Consider the following 22,097-nt stretch of genomic DNA (forward strand, 5'->3'; position numbering starts at 1 on the left):
CGAAGGGTTCCCCTTCGTCCAGCTTTCTTGGGGGGAACACATATGGTATGCACTTCATTGTTCACGTCGGAACAGCTGGAGTGGAACGTACCAACGATTGTCGAGTAGTCTTTATTGCATTGCCGTTCTTAAAACTGGAACGTGTTAACCATGCATTCGGCACCGACTGCGAGGTTACCGTTTCGTCGTGGTTGCCACGAGGAACAGGTCAAACTTGTGTTTCAAGCGCTTCCATTGCTCGGCGAGGTTGCCGGTCAGTTGCAAGGGTGGCGGTATCGTCAACGGTTCCATCGTTGTTGTTGCTGGCCGAACCAGACTTCGACCACAACTAAAGTGCCGACTTCTCACACCATGTGTTGTTAGCGACGCGCTGCTCGTAAACGATCCAGGCAACTGCATCATGCCAGGAACAAGAATGTTAGAAACGTTGATTGGCATGTCGTTATATCTGCGAAACCGCGACAACAGTCAGCAGCACTGCGTGTGTTCGCGCAGTAGTGATACGGTAGGGCAGACCGCGCATGCCCGATACCCTTCCGTGACACCATTGAATGGCTTTTATCGCTGTGCTTGGCGTTTCCCCACGCCTCGTTGCTGCCGCATGTAATGGGAGAGTGGATTCCAATTGTGGATATCGTGTCCGATGGTTCGCTCCATAGAGTTTCTTACAATATACGCTAGAGAGGAATCTGGCGCAAGCGTCTATGCGGCTCACGTCAAGGCTATCTGTGTCGTCATGGACCGCCATTATACAACGCGCTCGCCTTAGTTTCATCATTGGCTTGGATTGAAACGTTCTAGTGACCGCAAATTTAAACAAAGTGCCACAAAACGCGAGGAATAGTGTGAGTGGAAAATAAAAACAGGCTGTTTTAAAACTAACGAAAAAGGAAGTAAAGCGTATTTTTGTCAGAACGGTTGTGCCTGCTATTTCGTAGGCCAAGGTTGTAGTTACGAACAATGTTAATATTTGGGGGGGGGGCGGAATTCAGTGGAGAATGTGATTTTATTAATTTTACCATTATTTCAAATAAAAAAGAAGGGCCCATCTCCCCGCGAGGGGGACTCGAGTAAATGCGTCGCATAGGGGGTGGGTGTATTGCGTTAACGTTTAGTGTTTGGGGAGTTGGTGGTAGTGAATGCGTTGTATCAGCAGCTTCTTGACGTAGTTTGAATGAGTCAAGGATATAAGGCGCGTTCGTAGCCTTTCATTCTGTGTCGGTTTTGTGGCGCAGTGGGAAGAGCACCATGTACCTCGCGTACCGCCCACAGGTAGTGAATGCGCTGTATCAGCAGCTTCTTGACGTATTTTGAATGAGTCGAGGATATAAGGCGCGTTCGTAGCCTTCCATTCTGTGTCGGCAGTGTGGCGCAGTGGGTAGAGCATCATGTACCTTGCGTTCCGCCCGCAGGGTCGTGCGATCGAAACCAGGCGCCGGTAAGTATTATTTTTTTATATAGTGTAGGGGGAGGGGTGCGGACTTGTTGTTGAGAGCGAGGAGGAATGCGTGATGCGGTAGAGGAGTGGGGGAGAGGGCGCACCTGGAACGGCTGTTGCGGACGCCGAGGCACCCCGACAACGCCGGGTGACGTCGTGAGTTAAAGAAATGCTCTGCATTTAAAAGCTGTTTGAAGAGTTTGGAAACTTTTTTGAACGTGCCTATGAAAACGTTGCCTTTGTGTACACCGGTGCACCGTCCGCCAACTAGTTTAACAAGTAAAAAGAAAACGTGGCGTTAAACAGTCGTGCATGATGACAAGATAGGACGCATACAAGCGCCCGTATCTGTCGTATCGCCGTGGTCGTATCTTGTCTTCGTCGAAGACTTTTTGCTTCTTTTTGTCGGCGACAAATTTCGCGGCGGCATATCGATATTACCCGCTCAGTCATGCGTCCTTCGACTGCGGCATGAGCAACGTCAGGTGCGATCGCGCACTGCCTGCTGTTTCACCGAACATGGCTACCACAGAACTGGGAGGATTTCTGCTTCCTTGTAGCTCGTAAACGTGTTAATGCGTAGTGAAGAAAGCAAATCCCCAAAACCGCTTAAGAATCCAATTGTCATGCCAAGCCCAAGCCAAAAAATTGCGCCCACCACCCCGCGAGGGGAACCCTGTTTATATGCGACGCATCGTGGGGTTAACTTGGTGTTTCCGTTGGATTGATTCTGAAATCGCGTGAAACGTGTCGGGAACGCGTATGATTACTGTGTTTTATGATTATTATTATGTTTTATTGGCCAATCTTCGTCAATCTCTCTAAGTGGCATGCTTGGGGCTTCGCTGTCGCAACGACCTTTACTCCATCATTGTTGCTGTAATGGGAGCTTCTTTTCTTTTATTGCAAGTGTTAATCATTGCCCCATCATGCGTTGTATCAGTAGCTTCTTGACGTAGTTTGAATGAGTCAAGGATATAATGCGCGTTCGTAGTATTTGATTGTGTCTCGGTTTTGTGGCGCAGTGGGAAGAGCACCACGTACCTCGCGTTCCGCCCACAGGGTCGTGGGATCGGAACCGGGCGCCGCTAACTATTATTTTTTTATAGTGTAGGGGGAGGGGAGTGGACGAGAGAGGGGCATCGGAGAGGAGAGGGGGTGAGCGGCGGAGAGCGCGGCGAGGATAATGGGGGAGGGGCGGACGACAACGCCGAGGCTGCATGGACAAGGCGAGTGAATGAGATGCAGTCGCATCTAAAAAGGGAAATCTTCCCATGAACCCCCCCCCCCCCCCCCCGACGACATGGCTTACAAGGCGCAGTTTCCCCTCTAGTATACTTACTAAGAAACTCTATGGTTCGCTCGTGTGGCTGCATTATTCCGACCTCTGGCGCGGTTTTTGGTGGGGCCGGTGACCTGGCGGAACTGCAATGTTCAAGCTCGCGCAATAAAACGCTTCCCAAGGCACGTGCTTAGGAGCCGCTTCTCGACCCCCGTCGCAACCGCCGGCGTTTGTGCTCAGTGAGTCATTTGATGCTTCCGCATCAGCAATTCGCCATTTCCTCAGGTACCTCTCTATGTGCGTGAGCTGGAAGTAAAAACAAACAATAACTGCTGTTCTTAAAAAAAATATGTTTAGCGCAAAAAACCAAAGACAGAACATAGGAGACGGGACAAGCGCTTTCTTGAGTACTGTCCTTGGTTTTTTGCGCTTTTTTAAGAATCATGAATCAACTAGCCCACAAACAGGTTTTGTTAAATAACTGCTGTATTCCTCCATGGTATTGGGATTTTCTAGTTTATCAAAGCGTAATATTCAACAGAATTCAATATTGAAACAAGACTTGCCACATGCGGTTGTGAGACATCATTGTTGGAAATGTGCAACAACTAAAATTAGCGCCTTTTTAAGGTATTTTCATGCGTCATCAGGTACATCAATTTTACATTTCCACGTTCTTACCTTACTGATCTTTTCAGAAAACTTCAACATTCTGCGCGAATTTCAAAGCAACGCTTCCTACCCTCTACCACCCAACGGTTCCTTCGTGACGTACGCGACCAGAAACTCCTAACGTGGCTGGGGAGAGTGAAGGCGGTTTTCACTCAAGGAGCGCAGTGTAGATGGCGAGGCGAATGCTTGCCCTGCGTTCCCCGCGCGCAGGTTCCAGCTTGACGGACGGTTGTTTTGCGCGTCTGTCAGGTTCATGAACAACAATAACAAATACAAGTATAAACTGTGAACGAGACTATGTTAACGTTCTACCCAAACCCAAATAAATGCACACACTATGGACCGAGAAACAAAAGAGCACCGGGGAACCGAATAAAAGAAGGGGACTGCGATAACGCGGTATACAAAACGCTAACAAGTTCAACAAACGAGAAAGAGTCGAAGTCCGTGAAAGAACGGCGGGGACACAGCAAGGGTTCACTGCTGGAACGGGCTCGTCCCATAGGCGCAGTCGTGGTCGTTCGGTGTTAAAAGATCCAGGTGCGCTCCCAGAGTGCGCTCCCAGCTCCCGTAGCACAGTCGCGATGAACGCAGCTGTCTTGGGGAGTCGCTGTGTTGCACCGATGCACGGCCACACGACTTTTTTGCGGAGGAGAAGTTTTGGAGGCTGCGGTTGTGGAGGAACTGTTGGGACACGGCAGGGATCCGGTCGCCCGACCTCCGTCCATCCCGGTCCCTCTCCACACTCGAGTCCTCCGCTGTTCTTCTCGGGACAGCTACTCCAGCCAGCCTCTGACGCTGGCAGCTTTCCATTAGCCGGCTCGTGCGTTGGAGGTGAATGACCCCGCAAGACGCTGATGATAATGGTGTTCAGGGGTTTCGAAACATACCGCAAAGCGTGTCTGGTTTGTCATCATCGCCTTCGGTTTCACTTCATGACAGCGTCCATTGCGGGCATCCTTCGCACGGCTTGATTAACGTGTTCTACAGCACCTCCTGGGTAACCCGGACCTGCCGGAATTAAGTGGCCGTACGGCAAAGGTACGTTATAACGTATCTTTGCCATACATTTTATTTTCTTACATTTTGTACATTTTGTTGTCCCGCCCTGAAAACCAATCCTATGAGGATTTGTTTTCAGGGCGGGAAAACAAAATGTAGAGACCGCATACAGGCATCTGCCCACTAGAGAAACGCTACCTTTCGCGCAAGCTTGCCATAGATGGGACTACGTTTTTTAAATTGGTGAATATCTATTCCGTTGTGTTTTAAGAGGTATTAGAAAAGGCGAAATGGGGACCTCGTTCTGATAAATAGTGATTATAAAAGTTCCCTCAGCGTTTTCTCTATTCTCAAACTTACTAAACTAACTAGTTTGAAGGAGTACAGACACCAAGATTTTATGTTCCTTTTTTAGTAATTTCATCAATGCTTAACGGCCTGGCGAACCCGAAACAGCGCTTTAGATACTTGAGCGGGCGATAATTAATTACATTGAACGAACGTTTTGGTTCCTCGCGCTTCCAGCTCGGAGGGCACGAGTGACAGAATCACGGAATGACCTCACCGTTCGTTTTGTGCGCACGTGAAAACACTTCAAAGGCCGGAGGAGGCATTGTTTTGACCACCCCGCCACCAGGGCTGAGCTTCCTGAAGGCGCTAGGCCTAGCATTGCGGCGGAAATTTGATGACCGCTAAAATAAAAGACCTCATGTCGGCTTCTGTTGCAATTATGGGCTTTGTTGTCGGCTCCCTTCTCGCGCGTGGAACTTTATTTTTGGCAAGCGTGCCTATCTGGGCAGTGTTGATGCCTGTAGCTCTGGCTACGTGTATCACTTCGTGAACGCGCAGGCGCGCAATCGCCGCTCGTGCGTGATGTGACGTAACGAGTTTCGGATGAGCGTTGGAGTCAGACGGCGACGTAACTTCTTTTCCCTCTCACGGAGTGATGCCACGCCGATGTCCATTTGCTGCGCACCACTCCGCGTGCTGTTCCGTCACGCGATAAATCTAATCAAATTGAAGTATGTTCCACGCATCGCGGGCCGCTCATATTCCAACCAGGGTATTTCTGTTGAGTAAAGGAACCGAACTGTATAATAACATTAACACCGAAATCTTGTGTCATCACTCCTTTAAATCAGTATTAATGGGAATCACTAAGCTCAGATGCCGAACTTTTTCGATGTCTGCTCTTGTGTCACGCGGTGGTGTAGCCCAGAGTTAGCACATCAGGGTGGCTAGGTTCCGCTATCTCCCCCTTCGAAAGATACCCCCCCCTCCCCCCTCCCCCCGTTTTCTTTCTTCTGACTCACGGCCGGGCATATAGGGACCATAGCCGGGCTACAGCGGCGGCGTCCGCCGCTCTAGCCCGGCCGCGGCCGACGCTGCTGCGTCGGACACGCTGCCCCCGCGAATTCTAGGTAACGACTGGCAGAATCTCTGGTTTCACTCTTTGTAGAGCCACGTGTGTTAATTCAAGGGACGTCATATGGTCGGTTGTTGTGGGTGTCGTTTAAAGCTTTGCTTTCCGACAACCTTCACAGCGTGAATTGGAGCCAATTTTTTTTCCCACCATTCATGATGCGATTTCGGATGCCAGGAATTTTAGTTCCGAGAAGTGCATGCGGAAGTGCTCCATTTTAGGTTTTTGTACATTTTTTGCGTCCGTAAGCAACACCTGTTGCCATCGGCGGCATATTTGCCTTTACAGCTATGTAATTTATCGACAAAGACCACCTTACTTGTAGTGTCGTGTCATTTTCAAGAATCCTGCAGCCTTTTTGCACTGTCGGCAAAGAATGCTACGCATTAAAACAAATTCTTCTAAGGATGAATCAATCAAAGAAGAGGAGAAGATGGTCCGTTTGCGGTGACGGGGTTGACGCTACACACGTGCTCTATTAAGCCTTAAAAAAGAGTTATTACCAACAATATGTTGCCCTCGCTACAAGGGGCGCAAATTAAACGAATAACGAAAATTAAACACAAAAGGGAAAGATATAGGTCGTGCTGGGAATACCAATGTCGTGGAGTCGATTCCCAAGAGCGACGGCTGTTTTGCTGGCGCGAGAGAAGAAAATAAAAGCGGTAAACTCCGTTAAAAATCCAAGGTCGTCCTCATTAATTTGGTTACACCCCCAACAGCGTATTTATTCCTCACCCCAGTGGGAGTCCAGCAGTGGTAGCCCAACGAACTCGGTGTAGCTTCAGCGCGTAAGACTTTATTACAGCATTCTCCTGCAAGTATATTTATTCTCCAATAGTTTCTTGAAACCATTATAACCATTACACGTCTATTGTTTTTTTTTTCTTTTATTGCGATAACTTACATGACCCGGGCTGCAAACAGGGCCGCAAACAATATGGCTGCCTTTAAGGCTTTCCTCCATCCACAACCCACGAAGCACCCGAGACGTACGAGCTCTCGGGGCAGCACAGGAAGGCAACCACCTGCGCTATTTCATCCGGCCGCGCGAGCCGGCCCAGAGGAATGGAGGCACAGCAACTGCGCCGGATGTGTTCGGGCAGGTTTTCCACGACAGGCGTGTCCGTCAGGCCGGGTACCACCGCGTTGCAGCGGATGCCGTGCTGCCCCAAGTCTAGGGCCATGGCGCGAGTGAGTGACTCGATGCCGCCCTTGGATGCCAAGTAGCTGGACAGGCCCTGCACCGGTTCTCGGGCGGCCCTGCTCGAGATGTTCACGATGGCGCCGTCACTGATGCCGGCCGCAATCATGCCACGGGTGGCCGCTCGGCTCATCAAGAAGGTGCCCTGCCGAAAGGGATCATCAGCAGGAGAATCATCATCTGGAAGAACGTCGACCGGGAAGCCGGGCGTTTTCCAAGCCAGTATAGACAAGACAACGAAGAATCTCAGAATTGGGAAGCTATGGTCCGGTCTACCAGGGCGGAACACTTTTTTAGTTTTAAATGCGGGCTTTTTAGAACGCAATAAGGAAAGGAACGCACAAGTACGCAGTCAGAATGTTTTAACAACGACACTCCCTATACAGAGAGAACACGTAATATTAATTACCTTTCTTAAAGCCGGAATAGTGAAAGTTCATGGTCCTAAACGTCCTCATGGGTAATACTGGCGCAGATTCTCTGGTCTAAAATTGGCCGCGTACGTGCTGGCTTCGCTGCAAACGACGCCAACAGACGATAGTCTTCCCCCCCCCCCCCCCCGTCCCGTATCACCTCTCTTCTCTACCCCCTCCCGCACTGACGCTTCTTAATACAAGGGAGAATAAAACACCGACCAAAAAAGACGTTTCGGCTCCCACACAGGAGCCCTTGGCTCCCACACGAAACGTCTTTTATTTTACGAAATAAATTTTTTGGTCCCGTGTGAGAGCCGAAACGTCTTTTATTTTACGAAATGTATTTTTTGGTCGGTGTTTTTATTCCCCGTTGTATCATAACCTATTCCGACCAGACGGGCTTCCGTCCAACCATATATTTCACTCACGCTTCTTCCGTTCCCTGGCGCAGTTTCCATGAGGAATCAAATAGAAGTATTTCGGTTAAGGTTGCAGCTCAGCATACGAAATTAGCTACGCACAAACCAAATTTTTCTGTAGTTATAGAAAAAATTTTCAGGTCGCCATTTTTTATATGTCGGTCAGTGTGCTTACGTGCGCATGGTTTCGAGGGTTATTAAGGATGGTATTTGTTCTTGGGCGGATTAGGTCGGTTAGAAAGGTAACCGATGAGAGGATTTAGGCGTAGCTTCGGTGTGTGGATTAAAAGGCCTTATTTTCGAAAATTAATGTGCCGTTGTAGTAAATGTTCGCGGTTCGGGGTGAAAATGGGAGGCATTTATACAGCGCCCGCACAACGGGCGGCTTGACGGGGCTCACGCTGGTAGGAGCCGTCGACGGGCTGGACGCGGGTCGGCCGAACGCAGGTCGAAGTTGACTCACCAAATATCCAAGACAACAATCCCCATGCACGGGCAACGAAAAATAATTGGCGTTTTCCACGCAAGGTCAAACGGACGTAACGGATATCTTACATTGTAGCACAGTTGGATTAAAAGGAATGGCGTGTGGAATTGTTATGAGAGTATTATTGCGCTTGGCGTAGTTGCTGACTTTTTAGCTCGGTGAGCAGCTGGAGAGCGTCGAGAAATACGGAACATAACAGCAAGAATTCAACGTCTCAACCTCCCTGGAGAAGAGGCCACAGGCTCCAAGTGCAGAGAACGTGATACACGCATTAAGATTGGCTTTCCCTGGCACCCTCGTCCTCCTCACGCTGGCGCTTCCACGGCCAACACCTCCGGGGCTGTACGGGTAGCCAGCGTTATATCCTGCAACTTCCCGGTGCACCCTCCCTATGAGACGCTTTCCAGGCCCCACAGACGCAGTACTCAGAAAGCAGCGTTATCTGGTGTAAGGTAAACCCAGCGGCGCACACGCTGAGAAGGGAGCAGCAGTACCGCGTTAAACATGGTGGAAGGCCAAAGGAAGCTTCACATGCAATAATGGCTGCGGTGTAGATCAGCTAACCTTGGATAAGCCAAGAAAAGCTTGGCTTAGTATGGTTGAGTCTTGGTTTCGCTTGGTTAACCTTTGATTTAGCTGCACTGCCGACCACGTCTCAAAGCCGTTCGGTTCCGTGCAACGCTCACAGGAGCAGGCCAGGCGAACGCGGCGTTCATTCGTAACGTAACGCACCGCTCCCTTCGCCGGGCACGAGACGAGTCACGTTTTCCGAAACGACCTAGCGCCGCATGCATGGGGGGCTGTGGGGGTGGTCGGCTGCCTCGGCCGCAGCGGCGGAGGCGACCGCTGTCGGCGCCCGCAGCACCGATAGCGGGCTCGGCGAAACAGTCAATGCCATTTGAGGGGTGCATCGCTGTGGGTGGGTCTCCGGTGAGAAGGACACCTTGCGCAACCTCCAAGAAATCGCGGTACGAAAGTAGCAAAGCTTTGCTTTAAAACATTATCACGGGACATGCAGGGATCGCAAAGGTGCCCGCCACGCTCCCGCATTGAGGGGAAGCAACGGGAAGCCGCGAAGGCTTGCTGGGACTGCTTCGTTCGGCGCCTGCTGGCCCGACACATTTTTCTGCCGCCGACCGCATGGACACTGTCCAACGTTCCCTGAATGATGGCGCCTGCGGGAGAGCATGCCGGCGGCGCGATGGCAGCTCCCCAGAGATGCACATCGACAGCGTGTTTCAATTGCATCTGCTTTTGCAGTTCGTCTCGGGGACCAGCCACAGAGGAACCTGCGCGCGCACGAAACGGACTTCAACTAACTCCGGAACGGGCTGCAACCTACGAGGCTGCGATCTACGCCCAACAGACGCCAGCAAGTCGTTCACGCTGTCTGAAAAGGAGCTGCGACACGCCAGCTTTCCGCAGTTCGGCAGCGGCGCAAATCGACTGCGTGTTTCTTTTGCGAGTGCGACATTCCGTTTTGAGCTAGTTGGAATATTTGTGTATGTGGTTTGCACCGCTGCCGAACTCACTTGTTCACCTTGTCGTTTTTCCTTTTTCACTGTACTTGACTCAGCATTCTGCGCGCGAGACATGACGAAGACGATACTATGAAGGAATTGACGGTACCGTGGTAGCGTCGTCGTCTCTTTGCACAACGACGCTACCAACGCCCATCGATCCGAAAGCGCTCCCAATAACTCCCCAATCGTCCCTGATATAGCGAAATGTGAACTGCAAAGCGCCTATTTGGCGAAGCACGAAATTTCTGGGGCTGACAATGTTGCAGCATTTCCAGTTTGTATCATGGATCACTGGAACCTTTTATTCGAAAAAGTCGTTTTTTTCACTGCAATCGAGAGAGAGACAGAAACAATTTTTATTGAGCCCATTTCAGGTGAGGATCGCAGGCGTCAGACGGTGTGGAACCCTATTCACGAGTCCATATATACCTTCACTGCAATCGAGTGCAGTGTTGAAGTGAAATTTTTCTTTCAAGCCACACACGTGAATAACGTAGAAGCCACTAACAGCTAACAGTGCAATGGCGCTAGAGCTGCTTGTGGAAGCGGATTCCTACCTGATTCCGTGCAAAGGATTCGAAAAGAGTGAGTTTGCTGCTAACTCCAAATGCCAAGAAAAGACGCGTGGTGGAAAGACCTGTGGTGGTACCTGTCTTGCTACAAGTTAAGAGTGCTCTATTGGCAGAGTGAATTAGTTTCTTTTCCTTCTCAGGAGGAAGTGATGTTGTATGCAATTATATACCCACGTGTACTTGTTCACTCTTCGTACGTGTTTGTGTAAATATCAAAAACGGATCACCGTAGTTGAAGACGTAGCAATTTAATTTTTTGTCATCGAGACTGAACACTGCGCAGTACTCAAAGCAAACTTTTTCCATCGCATTTGCAGTACAGCCTTGATATTTGTGCATTAAAAAAAAATAAAGTGCCTTAACTCTCATTTCTCCTAGTTGCTGACTTAATCTATTTTTATTTGTTTTCAGTAAAATGTTGTCAGTCTAAATATGTACAGGAAAGAGGTACTGCACGTCAAAACTGAACAATTTGTTCAGCCTTTCACTTCTACTAGTTGAAGTGAAAGGCTGCAGTCGCAGGTGCAGACCCTTTGGATTTCGGTTTCCGTGTGGTCGTTAGTTTACATGCGGCTTTAAAAAACTGTGGTTTTCGTGCTTTGTGTGTTTATGCAAACGGGTATGGTATCTTCGATGTATTTTGTCTAAAATAACGTCGAGTACTCGGAAGCATGGAGTACAATTAATGGAAGTCGAGAGCGAAAGGTGAGTGACGTTCGGGATTGCATAGGTTATGCGTATCGGAACAGAACGCGTCGAAGTGCTCAGTGAGAGTTGCGAAGCATATGCCACTCCAAGCCACTTGCGTGCTTAGTAAAATTACACTTGCGCGTGCGGCGAACTTCTTCTGGCTTGCGCTTCCGCCGCGCGCCGAGTCGTAGAGCAGGCGGCCAGGCGGGCATCGAACTACGGAAAGCAGCGCCACCGTGCGCCAGGCATGAACCGGCGCATCGCTTTTGACCGGCCCTTGGCGTCACCTCCCCCTTCTAGCCACCATAACCATGCTAAAAAAATAGGCGCACTCGCGAAGGTAGAATTAACGGGGGCCGACATCGATGTATGCTACAGAGGGCCTACTGCATGGTTTGGGTAGCGGACAAAAAGGAATTATGTACATACTCGCAAAGGCTAGGAAAATGAGAATGACTAACAAGGACCTCGGTTTCCAGTCATCTTTCCCTGTCTACGTTAACAAACACTTAATGAGACAGTGCAAACAGCTGCTTGGTACTCTGTTCAGAAGAAAGAAAAGCAGGTGAATTGGAAATTTGTGTGGGTAGTTGGAAGGAAGGTGTAAACGCGTAGAGAGGAACAGGGTCCCGCCTTGCGTATTACTAGCATGGCAGACCTGGCGAAAATGTCCTCGGTGCCGAAATAAATGGTGTTCGTTGACATGACGTTGCCATAACAGAGTTCATTCGGAAATGGCAGATTCTGAAGCGAGTGATTGTCATGATATGTGTGCTTTAAATCATTTGTTTGACGATTGTCCCAAGCAGTTTTCTGTTTCATTTAAACGCCCGGACCCTCGATAACAGCCAAGATCAATTTTGCAAACTATTTCTATCCATTTCGTTTACTTTTGATGTTCTGCTTTTTACGGAGACATGGCTGTGTGATGAAAATGCCCCACGTTTCCCCAATGACGTATAAACGGGCTCACGCGTTTACATGGTAGGGGTGGGGGCATTGCCATTCATGTTCAGCATACATTACCTCATGAGGTAGCAGCAGAATTTTCATTTTTAACCCCTATTTCAAATGCTTACCTGTGAATATGAGTATCTGTACCGTTATTAGTTATCGGGCACACGCTGGGAACAAACCATTTTTTTTATTTCTAGAAGGCCTCTTTTGTCACCTTTGCAAGGGCCGCAGGTCCTTCCTAATTATGGGTGATTTAATTATATATATGCTGGTAGATGATGCTCCACCCGACAGCTTCCTGTACTTATTATTTCTTTTGCTTGCACAAGTCTTATTACTAAGGCAACACGAATAGAAGGAAAACCTACAACGCTATTGGACTTCCGCATTTCAAATGTGCATCCACCTGACATCGAAGCAGGTCTCTCATCACTAGGCATAAGTGATCACTTGCCGATCTTGTTTGTTTCAGCTATCACAAAAAATTGAAAATAAACAACATGACCTGACGCGCAGGATTGATGAACATAGTTTGAACCGATTTCGCTTGCTGGTATGTAATACAGACTAGATGTGTATACTCAGTAAAAAAGACCCCAACACTGCGTACAAGTTCTTTGAAAAGATTTTTACATTTTTTGACTTAGCATTTTCTCTCAAGCAAGTTATAACGCGAAAGACCTGGATTAGCGCAGATTTGTTGGAAAAATTGAAAGGAGAATAACATGTATCATTCTTCCGTAAAAACTCGTGATAGCGATAAGTTCAAGTCTTATCCAAAATTTTGGAATCATTTAAAGGGCGAGATAAAAAAGAGAAAGTAAGATATGAAGTTAATAAAGGCATGTTTAGGGGCTAGTTAGTACAGTCTTGAATTCGATAATAACGTGCGCTGCATATTTGGACGGGGAACACGGACAGTGAAAAAGACAAACCATACGATGGTGCGCACCATCGTATGGTTATTATCGAATTTAAGATATGAAAACCTATTCTCCAAAATTAGTGAGGACACAAAAAAGTGTGGAATAAAATAAAAATTTGACTTAAAAGAAGCATAGTAACCCTACGCTTAATAGAGAAACACCCACAGGAGTGTTGACCTGTTACAGTGCAGCTTCAGCAATCGACATATATTTTGTAAATAGTGCTAATTACGATGAAACACCTAGTGCTGATGTTGATGTACGAAGACTCAAGTTGACCGAGTTTGCGGTTATGAATTCAGTATCCCTAAAAAGTGCCGCACTGTCTCGAATTGAATAATATTGCCGCCGGTTTCGACGAGATGAAAGCAATCACTATTAAATATATGTCTGACATGATATCTCAAATTTTAACCGTCATCATAAATGTAACTTTTGAAACTTGAATTTTCCCCGTCCGTCATAATTATCCAGAATATCTACCAAAAATTAAAGTGGTAGCGTAAAGGAAATGTCAAGCTATCAACCGATTTCCGCCCTACCTCCCTTGTCGAAAGTATTTGATGGTGCCATAAAAAGATTAGAGAGTTTTTTGAATAATTATGAGGTAATTATCAATATGTAGTCCGGTTTTCAGATAGGGGAATCAACTCAACAAGCGCTGTTAAATATCAAACATGACATTATACCTAATTTTGAGAATGGACTCTACACTTAAGGGCTGTTTGTTGACCTTCGTAAAGCATTTGATTTGGTATGCCACGATGTTCTCGTGACTAATTTACATAAACACGGTGTTCTAGGTGTTGTGCTAAACCTAATGAAAAACTACTTAGCTAACCGCTCCCAATTTGTGAAAGTGAACCAAGCGTCGTCATCAATGTTAAGCATAAAAAATGGTGTACCTGCGGGGTTTGCACTTGGGCCATTGCTGTTCATCATACACATAAATGATCTGTGGATTATTTTTGACTCCCCCAAATTTATCTATATGCCGAATAGCAGTTGACACCAATATATTTTTTACAGCATCTTCGCTTACCCAAGTACAAAACGTAGTGAATGCTTATCTCAATCAATAATCCGTCTGGCTTCACATAAGTTACAGCTGAACGCGAAAAAAACCAAATACATAAACGTTACACTTGTTAACAAACAACTAGATAAAAATATTGATTTTTTTTTCTTGAAGCTAAGCTAGGCGTGTAAAAACGAAAAATTCTTAGGCGTGTGGTTCCAGGAAAACTTGAGTTGGAGCACTCATGTTGATAAACTAGCTTTACAACTTAGAAAATCGATTGGTTGCTTAAACGATATGTCACGACTTATTCGACTCTCCCACCCTCCTCGCTTCCGTTCGGCCGGTTGAGGTGTCGGCGTAACGCCAGACAGTTACCGGCCCCTTTCCCCCCTCCCGCCCCCCCCCCCCAACAATCACTTCCTCCTCCCCTCCTCTTCCTCCGACTTATTCATTTATGATTAAAAAACTCTGTATTACACGTGGTTCTATTCCAAGTTACTGCACGCTAGTATGGAGAACCACGACCTGCAGAAACTACAACAGAATAACTATACTTCAGAAAAAGATTTTAAGACTATTCGAAGGATATACAGCCCCACCCTCGAGTTCTGCTGATTAGCCCACTTTTTAAAAACATGATATATTGCGAGCAACCCAAATTTACTATCACAAGTTATGACATTACATCAGCAGCAACACATTATGCGTCAGCGACACTTGCGCCCAAAATCCGCACTATCCTTTCCTAAACCCCAAGTAAAAAGACCAACCATTACAACTAACTAGGTAAGCAACACGTAAACTACTAAGTTCTCACCTTTCTATATTACGTGGGCCACCTCATAGGCCTAAGTTATATAAGATCAAACGAGAAATATGCAACATTACTTATAAAAGCATGACATACAATTCTCGGAATGTTTCAGACTGTGTATCTGTGAAGGGCATGGTCGAACTTCTCTTTAGTTTTTGAGATGAATCATTTTTGGGCAACATTTGAATTTTGTTTGCTTTCATGTGCCATGCTAACATTGTATGTTTGGATTTATTACGGGACTTCATTTTAAGGACTTCGTTCTTTTGTACGTGCGTGCCATTCTGAAATAGTATTTTGGTGTACGTCGGAGATGTCTGCTGTGCAATTTTTCATATTGCCGCGAACCATACATTGGGTTTGTTTATTTGTGTTTTGCTTTTACCGCCCGGCTGCGCCGGTCTGTGTTATCTCTGCGCCAAGGGAAGCGCGTGTTCCATTCTTTCTTTCTGTGCCGCATGTGTTATCTGTTGTGATAGGGAGAGCATTCCGATCTAACGTGAACAGCCCAGAATAATCTTCTTGGATCTACTATGTTCTCGATGCGAATCGACGTTTCGAGAACCACGCGCGCCAAAAGATAAAAAGCCTGCAGTGCGGACGCCGGGGCATTCGATTCGACGTCACTCGCCTGTGCAAGTCGCTTTGTTGACCGCTGCTTCGCCGCCTCTGTATTCTTTTGAGTTGTTAGGGGAGCACAAGTTCGCTCCAATAAACGTGTTTCTCATTCAACACCACTGCATCGTCCTTGTCTTCGTGACATCTGGTGGAGGTGCTGGGTACGCACCCTTCATGCCCACTACAACCTCGAAAAGCCGCCAAGCCAGTCCAACAAGAGCCAGCCCCCGCCTGCAAGATTTACCGCCCGAGTTCGGTCTTCTGCCAGAAGGGCCGAAGAGAAGGAACGCTGCAACCAACACCATGGTGCAAGAAACAACGTCGCCAATCATCCTGCAGCAGCCCCGAGAACCGCCATCGTTCCGGGGAGCCCCCGCTGAAGACCCCGAAGAATGGTTGGAGAAGTTGGAGCGCGTCCGCATCTTCAACAGGTGGGACGATGAAGAAACGTTCCGGCATGTCTTCTTTTACTTAGAAGATGCTGCTCGAACTTGGTTCGAGAACCATGAGAGCTCTTTGACCGACTGGACTCAATTCAAGAGGGAGTTCCTTAAGACCTTCACTACCGTGGTGAGAAAAGAGCGAGCTGCGCTTTTGCTTGAAACTCGAACGCAGCACCCCAACGAAGGAGTCGTGATTTTCGTTGAGGAGATGAAGCGACTTTTTCGTCGTGCGGACCCTGAAATGACCGAGGAAAAGAAGCTCAGGTTTCTAATGCGAGGAGTGAAGCAAGAGCTTTTTGCTTGTCTAGTCCGTAACCCTCCGAAGACAGTGGCCGAATTCGCGTCTGAGGCGGCCGCGATGGAGAAGACGCTAGAAATTCGAACCAGGCAGTACGACCGCCCTGTCAACGCGCTGTTCTCGGAGACCATCGGTGCTGCAAATGGAAGCTCCGATACATTGCGAGAGACCATCCGAGCAGTGGTCAGGGAGGAGCTTCGGAAGCTTTTTCCAACGACGCCGCAACCTCAAGTGGCTTCCCTGACCGACGTAATCCGAGAAGAAGTCCAAAACGCACTGGGAACTTCTACGCCGTCGGAAGCACCCCGCGAACCACAAGCCATGACCTACTCCTCGGCTGTTCGTCAACCCCGCCCTGCTCCAACCCGTCGTCAAGAGGCTGAGCCATACCGCCGTCCAACGCCGCCCGCCCGACGCCCTGTAGACCAATACCAGACGCCAAGGAAGACCGACGTGTGGCGAACGCCCGACAATCGCCCGCTGTGCTACCACTGCGGAGAGGCCGACCACATCTACCGTCGCTGTCCCTACAAGAGGCTCGGTTTGCGAGGGTTCTCCGTCGACGCCCCACGCCCCCGATACGGCCAGCGCCCTGCTGAGATCGAAGAATACCTCTCCAACACCAACCGAGGACCAGCCCGCTTCAACCGTTCACCGTCGCCCTACCCGTCTCAGTCACCAAACCGCCGCAGCACTGCTGACTTCTCACGTGGAAGGTCCCCCAGCCCACGCGGGGGAAACTAAAAGCAGCAACTTCGGGAGGTAAAGTTGCACAACGGCGGAAAAATGAAAACCCTCCAACGACGCAGCGACTCGCTGAAGACCATCATTCACGACATGCCCTCATCCCGACGACCCGACCTAGCCCTAACGAGACTCCTGAACACGACGACAGCTACACGGCGCGACGCGTACCCGACCTGACCAAGACGTCCGTTGAGAAGACGACGACAACGACGATGCACAGTGCCCGACCATCAACACGTACAAGCAGAGATACGACGCCCCGACGAACCCGCAACTCGAGGACGACTGCATCTGACGTCAAGGTGTCCATCGACGGCTTTGACGTAGTCGCCCTCGTAGACACGGGAGCTGACTATTCGGTAATGAGCGGACCATTTGCGTCTAAACTGAAGAAAGTTATGACCAGATGGGACGGTCCGCACATACGCACAGCAGGAGGCCACCTCGTGACGCCAAGTGGAACGTGCACATCGCGCGTCACCATAGACGGCACAACGTACCCTGCGGCGTTCGTCGTTCTGCCTAACTGCTCCCGCGACGTGATTCTCGGAATGGACTTTTTGACGGACAACGGCGCAATAATTGATCTGCAGACCAAGTCGATAACATTTTCCTCCAATCACTCCACGACGCCGCAGCCGAACCCCGATCACCGTGCTGCTGTCAGGATCGCCGACGATCACATCACCCTGCCACCCCGCGCAAGCTTGATGATCGCCGTCTACTGTGAGGATGCTGCTTCTGACATCGACGCTATCGTAGAGAGTGATCGAAGGTTGCTTCTCGACCGCGGTGTCTCCGTCGCAAGAGGCATTGCGCACTTTAAGCAACGCCAATCTCACGTTTTGGTCACTAATTTCACCGAAGAGTACCAGCATTTAAACAAGGGAGCTGCAATTGCGTTCCTCGAAGAAACGCAAGAAGCAAATGATGTGATCGCAGTCGCCGACTTTGAACGCACACCCGTAGAAACATTCAAGCTCCCGCAGCCATTCGACGTGAATCCGGCGCTACCGCAAGAACAACGGAAAAAATTATTGGCTTTGCTGCGTCGCTATAGCGAATGTTTTTCGTCGAGCGCAAAACTACGTCAGACCCCTCTAGCGAAGCACCGAATAATAACCGAAGATGGAGCCCGACCTACCCGACAGTCACCGTACCGCGTCTCTTCACACGAACGGGAAGCCATCCGGACTCAAGTCGACGACATGCTGAGCGATGACATTATACAGCCATCGAAAAGCCCCTGGGCTGCGCCCGTCGTACTCGTAAAGAAAAAAGACGGCACATTAAGGTTTTGCGTTGACTACCGGCGACTGAACAAAATCACGAAAAAGGACGTGTACCCCCTCCCCCGAATCGACGACGCCCTCGACCACCTCTGCCACGCGAAGTACTTCTCATCGATGGACCTGAAGACCGGCTACTGGCAAATTGAAGTGGACGAGAGAGACCGAGAGAAGACTACATTTATAACCCCAGACGGCCTATACGAGTTCAAGGTGATGCCGTTTGGGCTGTGCACAGCACCAGCGACGTTTCAAAGAGTCATGGACACTGTGCTAGCTGGCCTTAAGTGGCACACCTGCCTCGTATACCTCGACGACGTAGTGGTATTCGCCCGGACTTTCGACGAACACCTTGCAAGGTTGGAGTCTGTACTCGAGGCCATTCGTACGTCGGGGTTGACGCTGAAGCCTGAAAAGTGCCGTTTCGCATACGGGGAACTCAAGTTCTTGGGCCACGTCGTCAACGCCGCGGGAGTCCTACCTGACCCGGCAAAAACTTTAGCCATTGCGAACTTCCCAAGGCCAAAAGACAAGAAGGGCGTGCGGAGATTTCTCGGGCTGTGCGCATACTACCGGCGCTTCGTCGCAAACTTCGCACGCATTGCAGAGCCACTCACGCGCTTGACGAAAGATACCACCCCTTTCAGCTGGGAAAACGACCAAGAAAAAGCATTCGGCGAGCTGCAAAAACGCCTGCAAAGCCCGCCCGTGCTCGCTCATTTCGACGGAAATGCCGAAACGGAAATGCATACGGACGCCAGTGATATAGGCTTGGGTGCCGTCCTTGTCCAAAAGCAAAGCGGCTGCGAAAGGGTAATCGCCTATGCTAGCCGTGGTCTGTCGAAGGAGGAGAAAAACTATTCTGCCTCTGAGAAAGAGTGCCTGGCTATTATATGGGCGATTTCAAAATTTCGCCCATACGTGTATGGAAGGCCATTCAAGGTTGTAACAGACCACCATGCGCTGTGTTGGCTCGCCAATTTGAAGGACCCCTCTGGCCGTCTTGGGCGGTGGAGCTTGCGCCTGCAGGAGTTCGACGTTACAGTCGTTTATAAATCCGGCAGGAAACACTCCGACGCCGACTGCCTGTCCCGCGCCCCCGTCGACCCACCCCCACAAGACTCTGATGAAGACAGCGCGTTCTTCGGGATCGTGACGGAGAGCGACCTAGCCGCCCAGCAGCGTGCCGACCCCGACTTACGCGTCATAATCGAGTACCTCGAGGGATGCAACGTTGCCGTTCCTAGGACCTTCAAACGCAGTTTACCAGCATTCAGCCTGAGAAACTCCGTCCTTGTGAAGAAGAATTTCAGCCCCGGAACAAGAGCGAATTACCTTCTCGTCATCCCCGCGGACCTTCGTGACGAAATTTTGGAAGCGTGCCACGACGACCCGTCTTCCGGACATCTGGGCACAGCCCGCACTATCGGAAAAATCAAGGCGAGGTACTACTGGCCCGGCCTTACCTCTGACGTCACCCACTACGTCCGGAGCTGCCGTGACTGCCAGCGACGAAAAACGCCGCCGACAAGACCCGCCGGACTTCTGCAACCGATCGCCGTCCCATCGAGACCATTTCAACAGATTAGAATGGACCTTTTAGGCCCGTTCCCTACGTCACGATCACAGAACAAGTGGATTGTCGTAGCGACAGACTACATGACGCGCTACGCAGAGACCGCCGCTCTTCCGAGGGGGACTGCACAAGAAGTGGCGAAGTTCTTTATAAGCCAGGTTGTGCTGCGACATGGAGCCCCGGAAGTCCTAATCACAGACCGCGGAACGGCATTTACTGCGGAGCTGATGCAAGGAGTATTACGCTACAGCAACACGGATCACCGAAGAACGACGGCGTACCACCCCCAAACGAACGGACTAACAGAACGTCTGAACAAGACAATCGCAGATATGCTGTCAATGTACGTTGACGTTGAACATAAGACTTGGGACGAAGTGCTCCCGTATGTCACGTTTGCGTACAACACGGCTATCCAGGAGACGACACAGCTGACGCCGTTCGAGCTTGTCTACGGTAGAAGGCCGACTACGATGCTCGACGCCATGCTTCCGCACGTAGAAGACGACGACCTCAACGCCGACGTCCACGGATATCTTCAACGTGCGGAGGAGGCCCGCCAGCTCGCTCGAGTTCGTATAACGGACCAGCAGCTGGTGGATGCGGGCCGCTACAACCTCCGACGCCGAGACGCCGAGTACCAACCAGGGGATCGTGTGTGGGTTTGGACTCCCATCCGACGACGCGGACTCAGTGAGAAGCTCCTGCGAAGGTATTTCGGACCCTACCAGATTCTACGACGTGTTGGCCAACTTACCTACGAAGTGATCCCCGATGGTGACTCCGGCACATCACGACGACGCACGCGGCCCGAAGTCGTTCACGTGGTTCGCTTAAAACCTTTCTACGGACGATAACGAATTTTATTTTCATTTGTTCGGACTGTCGCTTATGTTAGCATCGGGTCGATGCACTCTTAGAGGGGGGGGGGTAATGCCGCGAACCATACATTGGGTTTGTTTATTTGTGTTTTGCTTTTACCGCCCGGCTGCGCCGGTCTGTGTTATCTCTGCGCCAAGGGAAGCGCGTGTTCCATTCTTTCTTTCTGTGCCGCATGTGTTATCTGTTGTGATAGGGAGAGCATTCCGATCTAACGTGAACAGCCCAGAATAATCTTCTTGGATCTACTATGTTCTCGATGCGAATCGACGTTTCGAGAACCACGCGCGCCAAAAGATAAAAAGCCTGCAGTGCGGACGCCGGGGCATTCGATTCGACGTCACTCGCCTGTGCAAGTCACTTTGTTGACCGCTGCTTCGCCGCCTCTGTATTCTTTTGAGTTGCTAGGGGAGCACAAGTTCGCTCCAATAAACGTGTTTCTCATTCAACACCACTGCATCGTCCTTGTCTTCGTGACAATATTATGTTCTTCATGTAAATGCATACCCGTGCAAGACTGCTGTCGGGAAAAAATCATCTGTCAGGCTTCTAGCCTTTTGGCTTTTACCCCGGTCTTTCCGTCATCTTGCCCTATATGCGGAAAGAAAAAAAACTTCAACTTAAAACTTTATTCCCGAGAGGGGTGACGCGGAGTGGACCGACAAACTGGTTAGTCGAGTTCGGTTTGGTGTATGCTTGTGCCGACGATACTGAGATGCGCGAGGGCAACGTGCTAACCACTCTACCTATTTAAAAACATAGGAGCAAAGAACTTGGTCCATCGGAAGCAAATTACTGTCCACAGAAGAGCGGAACCGCGCGGTTGTCGCGCTACCTGCTGCCATGTTGGAAACGCAAGTGGCCTCATGCACGTACGCTATTTTGCTGAAATAGCATCCCCTCGTCTTCCGTCCGCTAAACGCAGAAGCGGCTTAGCGCACGGCGCATGCGCCGTGCGGACGCCGCAAAATAGCATTCGCTAACTGTTTGCGTACGGCTGCGTACGTTATTCTAAAGCTATCTAATATTGCGCCTCGTTCGTTGGCATGCCGTAAGGAGCATGCCACAAGCTTTGGAACGGCAACCATACGTGGCGTTCCTTTGAATGTCAGGCTCATTTCTCCCGGACTAGAATTTCTGTATAAGCTTCCGTAGGCATCCCTTTTTTACCGGGCAGACCGAGCTTGCCTTCCCTCCGACTCCTGTATGGAGAGGAGGGAGGCGCGCGAGGATACCCTCGCTCTAACGTTACCTCGCCCCACCTGAACAGGGGCATCCACGCCTTACTTTACATTTCCACGAAAACTACTTCTGCAATACTAATACTGCCGTCCGTGTCCGCCCGCCCGTCCGTCCGACCATCCAACCATCCATTTTCTATCCACCCATTCACTTATGCAT

At 49.7% G+C, this 22,097-nt stretch overlaps 1 pseudogene; it reads right to left on the reverse strand.

The window, feature by feature from the left end:
* Positions 1-5,810: 5,810 nt before the first annotated feature.
* Positions 5,811-7,207, reverse strand: LOC144175949 (estradiol 17-beta-dehydrogenase 8 pseudogene; annotated as a pseudogene).
* Positions 7,208-22,097: the final 14,890 nt, after the last annotated feature.

The sequence above is a fragment of the Haemaphysalis longicornis genome, unplaced genomic scaffold (assembly GCF_048455015.1).
Source record: "Haemaphysalis longicornis isolate Haplotype H1 unplaced genomic scaffold, Haemaphysalis longicornis Haplotype H1 scaffold_3, whole genome shotgun sequence".
Taxonomy (NCBI): Eukaryota; Metazoa; Arthropoda; class Arachnida; order Ixodida; family Ixodidae; genus Haemaphysalis; species Haemaphysalis longicornis.